Source organism: Chaetura pelagica, unplaced genomic scaffold (genome assembly GCF_000747805.2).
Source record: "Chaetura pelagica isolate M959 unplaced genomic scaffold, ChaPel_1.0 scaffold220, whole genome shotgun sequence".
NCBI classification, from domain to species: Eukaryota; Metazoa; Chordata; class Aves; order Apodiformes; family Apodidae; genus Chaetura; species Chaetura pelagica.
In genome coordinates, this window is record NW_009951982.1 from 1,609,168 (window position 1) to 1,623,426 (window position 14,259).

Genomic DNA, 14,259 nt, shown 5'->3' on the forward strand with positions numbered 1-14,259 from the left:
GCTCTTGAGACAATCCTTGACTTACAATGCACCTTACAAATCGATGTTAAAATAAGAGATGCACAAAACCTCTTGCAAACCTGCAGTATGCATTATCTCAGCTGCTTTTTTCTCCTTTATATTAAGGTGGAATAACCCTTTTCTATTGCTCTGAACTTTCTATCTACAGAGATGACAGGGCTGCTCCTCCCTTAGGTGTTCTAGCTGAAGAGCAAAAGACAGTGGAGTGATTCCAACCAATTTACTAAAAATCTCATTATGTCTTCTTCACTGGCACATTCAGCACACAAGTAAGAAACTTTGTTTCTCATTGGCTTCCCCATCTTCAGCCGTTTCCCTTTTCCTTGTGAAACTACTTCCTATATCATTCAAAAACAGAAAAAAGCTAAAACCCAGTGGAATTCTCCCCCTCCTTTTTCATAATTTTTCTAGTAAGCAATTCCTACTTTTAAAGTAGGAAGAGATTGTGCTCAGCCCTTTGCTATTGTTCCTTTGTTTCTGCTGAGATATGCAGGGGTTGGTCCCTTAGGTGTAGCTTTACTCATTTGCAGAAGGAATAAAGCAGTTAGTGACTTCTAAAGTCACTTATATGAAAAAGGAGTTTAGATCTATCCCTTTTTCACTTTCTCCACCCCAGGAGACCCTGGGGCTGGTGGTGAGACCTTGGGAAGAGACCTTTGTCCCTTGGAAGAAGGGCTCATAACCAAATGTCAGCAGTGTAACTCCACCTAGTTCCCCTGAAATATTAAAATTAGTAATTTTTTCCTCTTACTGAAAGATGAGGGCAAGCAAAGAGATAAAGAGTAAACTCTGAGTGCCCAGGAGATGCTTTTTTTTTTTTTTTTAAAGCAGCCTCCTTTCCATTAAATCCCTTTCATGACTTGATAGGCTATTATTAGAATATAGCTACACAATGTCTTCTGCATCCATTCGATAAAGGCTGCTAAGAAGTCTTGTTTGGTTCTTTGCTGGCCAATGCCATTTCTCAGTACAGCAATTTCATTATTGACTGTGTCTGTGACTGCCAGCAGTGGGAGTAAAATGCTATCCTTCTGCTGTGGGATCATTTTGCATTCACTATGGGGATGTGTCCAAATGAACATGCAAGCAGCAAATGGGGACTCGCAACCCCTGCCTACGCATGAGCTTAAATCAAACAGCAAAACTACCCCCAGTTTGTATATAAATAGAATTATATATAAAATCCCAACACCATTAGCTTACACAAATTGTGTATGCCAATCATTCTAAAAATTCTTTCCAAGTAAGCAAATCCCCCATCAATCTAAGAGATAATCAAATGCAATGTCTAGCAGTTACTTTACACCTTCAGTGACCCCATCAAAGCATGCCAGTGCTTTGCCAAATTCCATGACTCTGTTAGCAAACTTTAGCTGTTCCAGAAAATTTGTGCACCTGATGCAAGGTTACTTTTATTAAAACTCCAGCTTGGTTTAGTTCCTCCTTTTAATTTAGCTAGGGTCAAGCCAGGTTTCTAGCAGCTGAATGTGAGGAATGATCACTACTACAGGAATGATACATCCTGTATCTTGTCCTTTGCTAGAGAAATTGATACTTCCCAAAGATATGGGAAAGAGGGAAAAGCCATAAACTATCAATTTATTCCTGGTGTTTTAAATATTTCAAGGAATAAAGATCATGTTCAAGTATCAAAAATTTTAAAGACAAAGTGAAAATGTAAAATTATTCAAGGCTATTCCCCTCAGAAAACAACTGTTTCAAAGCCAGTTAATGTATATAAAGGGCAATTATGTATTATTATTCCTGGTAACAGGTACAATAATTTTTAGTTTTATCAATGCCTGCAGTCTGAATGATATATAAGCATCTCAAAGTATTTTTACTTTTTGTCTTGATCTTAACAATCCCAATTCACCAATGAGTAATTACAGCAAGGCTTCGAGAAAAGAGGTGCTCCCAGTTTACCTCCTGAATAGCAAACCCACGTCTCAACTGGCAGTAGACACTGACCCTTTGTCAGTCTAAACAAAAAAAAAAGGACATGTTTAAGACTGCAAAGCACTTCCTAAGGCTAAAGTGATTATTAAGTCACTGTTCACAAGTTACATGCAGCCATGAAGAGGTTGGCCTGCAATAACTAAAAGTGCAGGCTGAAATTAACAGCTAAAATGGTTTTCCAGATTCGGTAGTCCTTTTAGTCTAATTAAGAATGAGGAGATAGCATTAAGTTTGATGAGCCAGGCTGCTCTTATTAGGAGAAAACTGAAAATGTTTCAGAAACTACACTGGAGTCAAGAATTTTTGTCTGGGGGTGAGAAGAGGATCTTGCCTGTATTTAAGCAGATGAGAACTCAATGCATTTTCTTTAGATTTTATTTCTCCTACAGCAAGCCAACTTGTGTTGTGCAGCTTTGTTCACGACTTTCCTATTCTGATACCACACAGATTTCTGCAAACAGACCAAATGCCATCCAGAAAAATCAGTGTTGTTGCTTTGTCTCAGTTGCTATGAAGTTGCTCCAGGATTTCAGTCCTCTGGTGGCTGCACAGCTTCCAATGCCCAGTCTTAATTTATTCCACCTTCTCTTCGGGTTAAGAATACACCCCTGTAGTTATTTATCATCAGAAAGAAGAAAACAGATTTTTGCATTAGCACAGCCAATAGGATATGTAGTATGTTCTGTTTCAGAAACTTACTCTGGGTAACTCCGCACAAAGCCGGTCCTGTAGCCCCATACATCCCCCCTCAATGCTGGTATAAAGACTCTCACTCCTTTGAAATTTCCCATTTGGAAATTTCCTACCAATTTTCCATTTTCTGCAATTTATTTAATAGCTTCCCAAGCAATCCTAGATCTGATACTTTCCTGAGGTGTGGGGAGATAAATTCTACTTCGTTTCTGTAGTCCAGCAAAGGGGTTTTCCTATGCAAGAGAAGCACAGGAGTGAGTTCTGTAGTGCCTGTTTTTAGCCAACGTGCTTCATTCTACCCTAATCTTCATTCACGCTTGTATCTGCCCCCATCCTCTTCTTTACAGTCCTGTGTGTTTATAGGCATGTGATATGGCTATGAAGCCCACCTTTTTCCCCCACGCATTTGCTCTTCAGTCAGACCATCTAAAGTGACTGACACAACCCCCGCCTGCTGGAGATGCCCACGGTTTTGGTCGTCGTGACCATCTCGCCTGAGGCTGCTTCTGCCCCAGTAGGCTGCTGGTTCCAGGCGATGCAGGGACCTGCCTCAACCCCTGAATCGAGCACCTACCCAGGGATTAAGGCATTCCCACTACAGCCGATTTTCTCGGAAATCACTCGTCGAGTTAGCCAGAACATGCAGGCAGTGCAGACGGCCAGATCACTGAAGAGAGATGAGCGAGGCAGGGTGGGGGAGTTACGCAGGAATCTGGCCAGACAGACCAAAAAAAAAGGAAAAAACCAGAAGCCCACACCCTCCGTCTGGCGATTCTGATGACTTAACAACGGTGGAAACACGTTTAGTTGCCAAAAAGTGAGCTTCGCTCCTTACAAGGAGCTGTGTACAGTCATCCCTGTCTTCGAGGTCCTCTTCAATTACTGCATCTCCAGTGACAGGAATGAAAGGCTGGTTGAGATTCGTCACTGGAATGAAACGCGAGTTTCCTGCCATCCCTCATCCTTTGCCTCTTGCTCTCTTGGCGCACAGATAAGGAGGTGGCTCAATCCTGAAGGGTTTGTCAGCTTTCTGAGGCATTTCAAGCCGAGTGCCCGAGGCTGTAAGGTTAACGCTGCGGGACGGGGTGTATTGTTCCCGGCAGTCAAGTTCTGATTTGTGCAAGAAGGAAGAAAGTAATTTCTCATGCTGTTTTCCCTCTCGTAAACAGAGCTGGTTAGAAGCATTTGCTTTGCAAAAGTTTTGGTGAGACATGGAAAATGTACTCTGTTCTCTCTTTTTGGAGTCGGCTCTTCTCGGTTTTGTTGTGTTTTGTTTTTTTTTATTTATTTTATTTCACAGCTATTTTGAAATAAGTCCGATTAGCTGCTCTTAGCAGTTATTTTGGCTTATGTCATTTTAAAGTGTTTTATGGTTACGTAGGTACTGCATACACGATGTGTTATTTTTTTAAATCTATCATAAGTTGGTTTGTTTTTTTGTTGTTTGGTTTGTGTTTTTTTTTTAGTTCTCCCCTTCCTGTCAGCTAAACAGAGACAACTGAATCTGGATGTAAATGGGTGGAGAGGGAAGGAAAAGAGGAGGTGGAGGGGGAAGGAACAGCAAATTGTTTTGTGAAGAGCCTTTGGGCTGGAGCCATGCTTTTGTTCAGACATAGATAAATACCCGGTGACTGCTAATGTTAAAAATAATGTAATGGTAATAATCCATGAAAAGGCCTAAGTTAAAGGTCATTGTAACTACGAAGCTGTAAGCTTCTAGGTGCCCTTTGCATGTTGGATTCATGTTTTTGGTACACATGGTTTATGGGATGAGTAAAACCAGCCCACAGAGGTTACTCTAGTAATTCTTCTATGTGCCTCTGTCTCCCTACAAAATTGTCATTAATCCACTTGCTAGTCTACTGAGAATCAGGAATTGAGGTTAGGTGAGTGCTACTTCTCTGCTAGAGCCACGCCTGGGAGCAGGAAAGCAACCTGCCACAGGGAGGGCCAGGTTCTATGCCTAGGGTCTGGGTCATGTCCCACAGAGGGAAGCTTTTCAAGGACATTTTTCCCTGCTAGGCTAGGAGTGGTGGAAACCCTGCCCGCAAGAGAAAGGTGAAACTATTTTTATAGCCACTTGTGCATGCACTTCCCTGGATTATTCAGATACTGCAATGATGAATGCAGTAGCACTTGCAAGTTACTCAGCTACTATGGTGTTGCAAGCTATTATGAGGTAATACAGAAATATTTCATTCATTTCCAGGGACCAGCTCACTGGCCCTTTTCCAGCAGTGCTGTAAACTTGTAAAACTGATGTATCACTGTCCTGGGGGTCTTTATTACCAATACTTCTGACTTCTCAGCAACTGGAACAGCCTTGTAAACTATTCAGACCATGCAAGATGCTTAAAATAAACTTACAATTAGTGTTCTCTAGGGTTTTGTGCTGGGCTTCTTTTCCCAAAGACTCTATTCTGTCGTATTTAGCACAGGAGAATTGGATGTGACTCTCTTGGGGCTTATCTCTGTCAACAGGAAAAGGGCACTTCACAATGAAATTAAGTGCTACTGCTCCCTTCCTCAAAGGCAAAAAAAAAAACTGCAAGAAGGGTAAGTTATGTCTCAGGTTGATTTGACAAATTTCAACCTTTGGGATGAGTTGGATCTGGTTCCAATGAGGCTTATCATAAGTATGTGTGCAACTGAGTTTCAAACATTGTTCTGTATGTGAATTAAACTCTACAAAACACTGTTAATTGTACTTTTGTAATATAATATCTGAACTGGTGCTTCTCGTGTCTCTATCAGCTGTTCTGCTTTGCTATCCCCATTGCTCCATGATGTTCAAGTAAATGGCTCCAGAGCACAGATCAGGTACATCACTATTAAACATGGGATACAGGATTAATTTCACTTAAAGAAAAAAAACAAACAACAGAGTGATTCTGGTTTTAAAAGGTGAAAAAATACTTAGGTGTATATAATAATAGTATATGTTATGCATGTGACATTATGCTATACTGATAACTGCCTTTTTTAACCAAAAAGGAAAGAGAAATAATACTGTCCATGAGTGCTTCTAGATGATAAAAGCTATCCCCTTCCCCTTCAGTTTCAGCCAAATAAAAATAAACAGGGAGCAGAAGAACCACTTTGTTCCCCAGCCCTGCCCAAGGGTGTATAAATAGCAGACGTCCCTGTGCCCGGGTGGCTGCTGGAGTGCCTCTCATTCCAGAGATCTTTGGCCACCCTCTTATCAAAACAGAAAGGCTGACTTCACTCCTGCTCTCCACTGATTGATTTCATGTTGGAAACAGGTAACAGGACAGCTTCCATTGTCCTTGAATTAGCCACCTACTTCCAGAGGTCAAACAAACAGGCTAAAGGTCCAGAAACTCACTTCAGCTAATTGCTGCCAAAATTCCTTCTCCACAAAATGAGCAGGGGCTGGAGCAGTCCTGGGTGACAAATGTTCTCCAGAGAGTTGCACAGAAACCGCCCTGGGAGAGCTAACATGGGGTATCGAGATACGACACTGGAGAAGAGGTGAAATGTGAGACAAAGCCTAGTGCCAATTTTAAATTGAGGAGCTGGAGCTGCAGAAAGATTCTACTTGATTTTAACAGGCTTTGAAGTCTCAGTCATGCTGATGGTGGAGTGACAGCATGAGGACAAGGCTGTGTGATTCAATCCTGGGGCTCAGGAGGCTCAGTTTTACACTGCACACTGGCATGGCCCTTAATTTGCTCAAAATTTTCTACCAGCAGCAAAATTTCCTACTGGCTTTCTGCTGTTGTATTTTTAGAAATACTATGAGTTTAGAGGCAATTGGCAGTAGCCACAACTTCACAACTTATCACTCCTCCTGCTCCCATTTTCTTTTTTTTTTTTTTTTCCTTCCCCCAGCTTTCTAGCTGTTTCTTTAATTAGTCTCTAATATGCATTTCTATCACATAGCGCAGACACCACAGCTACTGCTCTGCAGCTTGGGTCACACATTCAACGTGTACATCCTGTCAGAGATGATTGATGCCTTCACTGTCATATTTTTTTTTAGCTTAGAGAATAAGGGGATTATATCTCTACTTTGGAGGGCTGTCCTCATGCGAAGAGAAGGAAAGCACAGGCCTGTGCCTGACTAATACATTGCAGGCACTTCATGCTCCTCCAAAGTACTGTCAGCTCCTTTTTATCCCTGGATTGATTAATCTGACTATATGTCCCACCTGCAGTTGTACAGATGCTGCAGACAGTGCAAGACAGTGCATAAAGCTGGTTGCATTAGGTCCTGCTTCGCTTTTCAGTTGTTTAAATAGTGCCTGTCATCTACAGGAGCTGGCTTATGTTTTTCCTTAGGTGGGTATAGTCAATAAACTCTTAGTGAATAATGCACATACTTGCAGTTTTATTTTATCCATGTTAGGCCACCACTTTCCTGACAGGAAGCATGGATGAGAGAGACTTGCCTCTCAGCAACAGCTTTTTCTTCAGCTTCCTCGTTTCTTAATCTGTTTAAGAAAATCTTTTAACCTTGCTGTAACAAACCTAAACTTGTTTTCCTCGTCTTTATTTTGTTCCTTGCACTGTTTTGAAGCTAACTGCTCTTGACACTACTAAATTCTCTGGTTCTGCTGCCTTGCCACCATTGCCACGATAATATTTTGTATCTACAAAACTTCTCTCCGTTTTAATACATTCTCTGTTTCCTTCTTCACTCAGACCTCTGAGAGACTCCTGGCTCTAATCTGCACATCACTTCAGACAGTGCTTGCAGCACTTATGTGCTGTCCTCCTAGCATGGCTTCTTGGGCTTGCAGAGGGCAGCTCGCGTTGGTCTAATCTCGCACTTTTCTTTGTCACTGCAATTAAAATGTCCTGCTCTAATCCTTATGCTGCTGAAGGTCATTGTTTTTATGCAAGATGAGCAGGCAGATTGCAGCTGGTAAATACCAGGCAGAAAGTTTTTTAATGGAGTTTATATGTGTGTGTATATAGAGTTGTATAAATACATGGTTATATGAAGTAAAAGATAATTAAATCATTCTTGCTTATTTTTTTCATCAGTGGAGTAGGCATAAAGACTACAAGTTTGCTCATGTCACTTATGGATGACAAAGCTGGGAGTCACAACCAGGAGGGAAGAGGATCTGAAAAACATGGGAAGAATGAATGCAATGAAGATCAAGTCAGAAGCAGATGTGACAAAAGCACACATGTGAAGGTGATTTATCAGTAAGCCGAAAATACAAGAAAAATGAGAAAAAATGAATACACTGGGCAACTCTCTGGTACCTCTGGAACACAAATATGATTTTCTTTGGAGAAGAAGAAAATTGTATTTTGGGACATGTCAAATGAGATGTTTTCTATGGACATCAGTAAGCTGTCCTCAGGGTGCTATATATGATTTTAATATCTCATGTCCAAGGAAAATACAAATTTGAACAAGTGTAAAGAAAGGCTACCATGATCACCAGCAGTGCCATGGTCTTTCATTACAAATGGAAGGAAGGCAAGCTCAACTTGTTCAACCCAGGAAAATGGAGGTTGACAGGGGATATGGTTTCCATCTAAAAATACCCGGGAGTGAAACAGCGGGGAGTGAGAAAAACTATTTAAAATTGTCTGTGACTAAACTTAGTCTGAAAATAAGATGCAGGTTGCTCGCCATTAAAATAGAGGCAAGGACAGCCTTCTGATCAGAACAGCTGGGATCAGAAAAGCACAGACTCTTTTAATATGTAAATTCAATTGGGAAGAAACGCTATAGCACCTCTGGAGGGAAAGGCTCAGGCTCAGTGACACTTTGTGGGACTCCTGGTTCCACCTAGGGAGCGTATAGAGATGTAATAACTTCTAACTGCCAGTGAGAGATGCAGGATGCTCTTAGGTGCCTACAGTCCCTTCTCTGCCTTCTGTTCATCCTGGTTTATTTACAACTTTCAGCCAAAAACACTGGCACAGCACAGCTTTCTTTCTGCTGGTGACACCCAGTTCCATGTGGCAGCCAACTTTGCTAAGCCATCAAGGAACAGGCTCTTTCACAAACAGTAAGAGGGATAGAAATACTTTGTAACATAATTCATACAAATATGCTGTTGGTGTATGTAAATTTGGTACAAATTCTTAAAATGTATAAATACATGCTACTTTTTGCTCCTCATTCTCCTCTGTCAGTGAAGATTAGATGTATTTTATTTACTGTGGGAACAGCTATTGGCTGCTTTAATTTTTTTTGTAGGCAGCAGCTAAAATAAGATGTCCTTAATCTTTTCTCAGATCATACTTGTCTCATGTTCGGCTTTGGTTTGTTGTATGTGGGTTTTTTGGTTTTTCTTTTTTTTGTTTTGTTGTTGTTTTTTCCCTAAAGAAGTATAAGATTAGAGGTGGTTACAAAGGCCTACACTGGTTTCTTTCCATGCAGAAGTTCTGTGTGGATTTACCCAGTTATATAATCCAGGTTGATTAAGACAATGCAACAGGAAACCTATGTTTTGGCTTGCTTTTTCTTTTACGTTTGTAAATGTATTGTTAGCTCTGTTGATGCACGGAAGCTTCACTAGTTTGAACTAATCTGATTTTTTTTTTTTTTATCAGTTCAGTTGTGGGAACTGGGTGAAGTTATTTGACTTGGTGGAGGTGACACTGGGTCGTAGTGACCAAGCCCCAAATGACACCTACTGGGTGCCTCTGCCTGCTGCAGAACAGACCTGTCTGGTGAAAAGGCTGTGTGAATTAGCCAAGCTTGTGTGGGTTACTGGTTGTCATGGTTGCCAGTAGGAATAATGCAGGGGAGCTCCCTGTTCTCCTCCTGTTATGTCTGTCCCTACCCTGTGCCAGGCTGCTCCCAACCTGCTGGGCAAACTGCTCTTCATGCTGCAGCTTGCATTCCCTCCCTTGCTAAAGTAATGCATTACATGAAAGATTATAGGCAAAGCTGTACTTTTTCTCCCATGACATTAGTTAATATAAATAACTGTAAGGATCACTCTGAATGTTGGGCCGTTTATTTGCCAAACCCTATTTAATTGGTGTGTTCACCAATGGTATGTCAAATGTAGCTCAAAGACATCACTCAGCAAGCCCTTCCTGCGCAGCTGATGGACTGTAATTAAACTACACCAAGCCACAGTTTTCTGCATGAACCATTCCCTGTTGTTAAGGAAAAGGAAATTTAAGCACTTGCCTGCCTTCAACAGGTAAAACCATGGATGATTGAAGGTGTTACTCCTGTAATATGCTGGACTCTGTCAAGAATGGTAACTATGAAATCTGAATGTATTTTTTTCTTCCCATGTGTTGCTGTGGTTGAAGAAGCAGAAAGGGCTATGTCAGCCCCCGGGGTAGGGTAGTCCAGTAGTTAGAAGCTACGTAGGAATTTGGAAGAACTGGTTTTAATTCTTTATCTGACAGTTGATTGCTCGTATGTATAAATGTTTATTGACTCTGGTCACCATCTGTAAAATGAGGCTAATGCTGCACAGTGGGGCTGAAGATAAAGCTGTCCAGGATGTGATGTACTGAGAAGATTTAGATTGGTTTCAGTCCCTAAAATGGGCCATGTTTAAAGTGATATAAATATATGACTTCAAGTTCCTCAAAAGGCTTCTCAAGTTCCCTGGAATGAAAAGGTTTAGTTGCTGTTTCATTGCCTTGGACTCACGGGGAGGAAATGTTTAACCTGTAGTACAGGTTGTGGCCTCCAAGGGAGGTGGTGGTACTTTAACCTGAGAAGAAGGGAATACATCAGACTTGCCTAGTTTACAGCTCCTCAATGAATGACCAGGCTCTGGATGCATCTGCTCAGTCACTATGAAGGAGTCCAGTAGTAACATATGCTTATTTCCTTTGTTTATACAATTTTCCAAGATTCTGGGGAACATTATGGGTAAGGAGTATCTCATTAGTAAATACTACTTTTTCTATAAAAAGAAAAAAATGCCAATAATTAAAAAGGCACCTATAAAAAAGGCAGCTTGATAAGCTTAAGTAAAAGAGAAAGTAGGATACAAAAAAGACCAGAAATCCATTTATAACATTAAGAGATTTAATGGTGAACTATTTAAAGTGGGAAGATTAATGCTGTTAATGTTTCAATCTGATTAATGCTGCAGGCTTAAAAACTGGCCTGACCACCAACAAGGTGAGGGAATGGCAGGCAGAGAGCACGACAGCTACAGAAGCAGTAATGCAAGAAAATGTGCCTGGTGGAAAATGGACTGACAAAAAGTGAAGATGGCTGGCACAGCTGGAGGAAGAACTAGGGCTCTAAGAGAAGAAAAAAAGAGGTGATGGTAAATTTGACCATGAGGGTTTTTTTGACTGACAAAGCTGACCTGAGAAGTGAGTTAGGGGATTGTAGCTGCCCGGCATTTCTGTGCCCCAGCACTCTGCTGGCAGCTCCACACGAGGAAGTCCTTAGGCTAATGGGAGTTATTGTGGTGGACAGGATGTATGAGAGAGAATGTAATTCAGCACTGGGTATTTTGCCAAACCAGGAACAGGAAAAAGAAAAGAAAACAAAAACAACCCCATAAAACCCAAAAAAACCATCCCAAACCACAAAACAACAACCAAACAGAAAAATAAAAGCACTTCTATGATACCAGGTTAAGGCTGTTAGAGCTTCACCCTAACCAGAGCATAACAGTTTGCCGTCTGTAGCTGTCAAAAGCTGACTGCAGCCCCTGCTTCTCAGAAACACCCAGAACATATCTAACTTATTGCAGTATTTGGCTGGAGAGCTATCTTGGAACTGGAAATAAACTGTGCAGCTACAGACGATATTCACATTACCCTCTTGTGAGAGAGGGTTACTATATGCTGAACTCCCAGCTATACGTGGACTGTAAATATTTGCATTAGCTTTACCTCTGGAAGTAAAGCAAAAGTAGCAGTGCAGAAAAAGTACAACCTGCTGTTCAGTGCCTTAGCATACAGAAAGCTAATGTTAGATTAAGTGTTGTTTAATTGAGACTCATTTTAACATGCATTGTTAATCTGTTCAAAATTTATGGGCTGCTTTTTCCGTTTACTTCAGGACTGCCGGTGATACCCTCTGTCAGAGTTTTGCAGTGCCCATTATCTGGTACCTGAGGCATTTCATTAGCATTTAAACAAGACTTAAGTGCCTGAGTAATTTTGACATAGTCTGTATCTGCATGGCTCAGAGACTACTGCATTTAATTAATTTCCAGACTTCTTCCTTCCTTGTTCAGAGGGAAAAATGCAAGCTCTGTCTAAAATTCGGCAGTGGTAAGAAGAACAGGCAGGCCACAGTTCTGGCTACTGCTGAGGTTTCTTGCTCAACTTGCTATCTCTTATTTCACTATTCAGCTCTAATGAAAAGCTTTTTCTCAAAGAGGAGAATATTTGAATAGTGACCAAGAATGGAGAGATTTCTAACTAATGTGTTGCCTCTAATTTCTGTGCCCTGTCTCTGGAGGCAAAGGAAGACAGATTCCTTTGTCACAAACTGGCCACACTGCAGAAAAGCAATGATGGACCTATCTGGCAGATGAGACTGCCAGCTTTCAGCTGGGAGTGGCACTGGCCTGGGTGTAATGGGTGGGTACGGGGCAGAGAGCGTGCAGTCTCACCAAAGGTGAAAACTCACCACAACGCCTACCAGAAAAGCCTCTTCAAGTTCTGCTTGTGTCTTAATGAATGCATGTGATGTGGTCTTGAGATGCTGCATGCGCAGATAGCTTGGGCAAGCTGATCCTCTATCAATAAAAGCTGAAAGCTTTTGAAGAACTGAAGAGGAAAAGGATGTTTTTCACTAATGTGGCTAGCTGGTATTCCACGTTAAGACTGCAGGCCATGTGCTCTGATGAGCTCAGGGCAGATTGCTACCTAAGCAGTCAGCACAGGGACATGCTGACCTTGGAGATGTCACATGAGTCACGCTGGGGAGTGGGGTCCTGGAGCTTTTTCTACTCTCATAAATAAAACAGCATGGAAGTGACCTAAGGCCCTTGTGACACAATGAAAAATCCCTGTGGTGAGGAATTTTTACCTCCATGAATTAAAATAATGTGAGAGAGACTGTGTGTAATACAGATTTTCAGTTTTGCTGGTTTGAAATACTTAATAGGAAAAGAGTAAAGTACAGAAGAAATATTTCTGAAATTTGACTACATCAGTATGAGATTTAGATGCTCTTGTTATTGAAATGCAGTTTGAGGTGCATTTGGCTTATTCACAGCAGATGACAAGACACACAACTCAGTGGGACAATGTTAAAATACCCCCATTAATGTTCATGTAACTGGTACTAGCAGGACTGGACTGGCCCCAGTTTCTTGCACAGCCAGGCACTCAGTGCTTGGGTCTCCTAGCCCAACATCACCTCCAGCCTGGGGCTCCTTCATGGGGTAGCCTGTGTGGGCATGGGTACAGCTGGGCCAAATCCAGGCTTTGGGTCTGTCCAGGTGTCAACAGGGACAGACAGGGACTCCTCCTAATTAGGGACTGAGGGGCTAGGCAGGGCCATTTGCGTGTTGTGTTGGCTGATTATAAGAATTTAAAACTTTTTTCTGCACTCTTTCTCCACAGTCAATCCATGCTTGAGGAGGGGATTATAATCCTTTGAACTGTAGTGCTAGTGGTACTTTGCACTAGATGTACATTTCGTTCACGGCCACTTTTATTTGTAATGACTTTAAATGTGTGTGAAGAATGACAGGAACCTCGAGCCTCACCTAGCTGCACGGTGCAGCCAAACACGAAACTGCGCTGCTATCTCCTCATCTTCGCTCTGTTCCTCCCTTCTGCGAGGCAGCGGCAGCGCCCGGCTCAGTAACGCAGCTTCCCAGCGAGTCTGTCCTGCTCCAGACTCAGCAGGCTTCTGGATTGTCAGACTGATAGTTTCCATGTTAAATAATGATTCTGCTCGCAAGCAAGCGTACGGTATAACATAATCTGATCAAGCATTACCTTAGAACCAGTTTGATTTCTTGCACCCACTGTTACAGAGAGGCTGTGCCAGAAACCTCCCTCTCCTCCTTACTGGCAGGACCCCTACTAATTTCTGATCTGTATTTATTCACAGCTGCTTTACAGTCATTCGTTCTTGTGCCAAGCATTGTCTTTTAGCTTGAACAGCTCTTTTGCCTCACTGCTGTTACCCACTTTGATGTACTTCAGGAGATGAGTACATCCCTGTCAGTCTTGATGTTACTCCGTGTTAAATAAACCAAACGTTTTCTCTTTTTTTGGTAAGGTCTTCTGCTCTCCTGCAGGCTGCCCCTGCAGCCACAGCAGCGTGTGTGGGGCTGGACTGAAGAGAACCTACGTGTGATTCAGCAGGGGCTGTCTGGAGGGCACTTTGGAGGGCGGGCCCCTTTGCCTCCCCTCCCCCTGCTCTCTCCCCTGCCCCCGCGCCCCTCTCAGCAGCCCCTTCCCTCGGGCCGGGGGCTACAGCGGCACAGGGAGACCCGGCATCCCCTTCCCCGCTCGTCTTTGCGTTTCACAGGTGTGCCTGGATTATTTGTCTGTAAAGCAAAGGGGGGAAACGCCTGCGTTTCTCTGGAAAAAAATAAAATAAAATAAAATAAAAAATAAAAAATCGGCACCGTCCGGGGAACGGCCCTTTTGAACCTTCCCAGGCCGCCCACCGTCCGGCACCGCCGCCGCGCC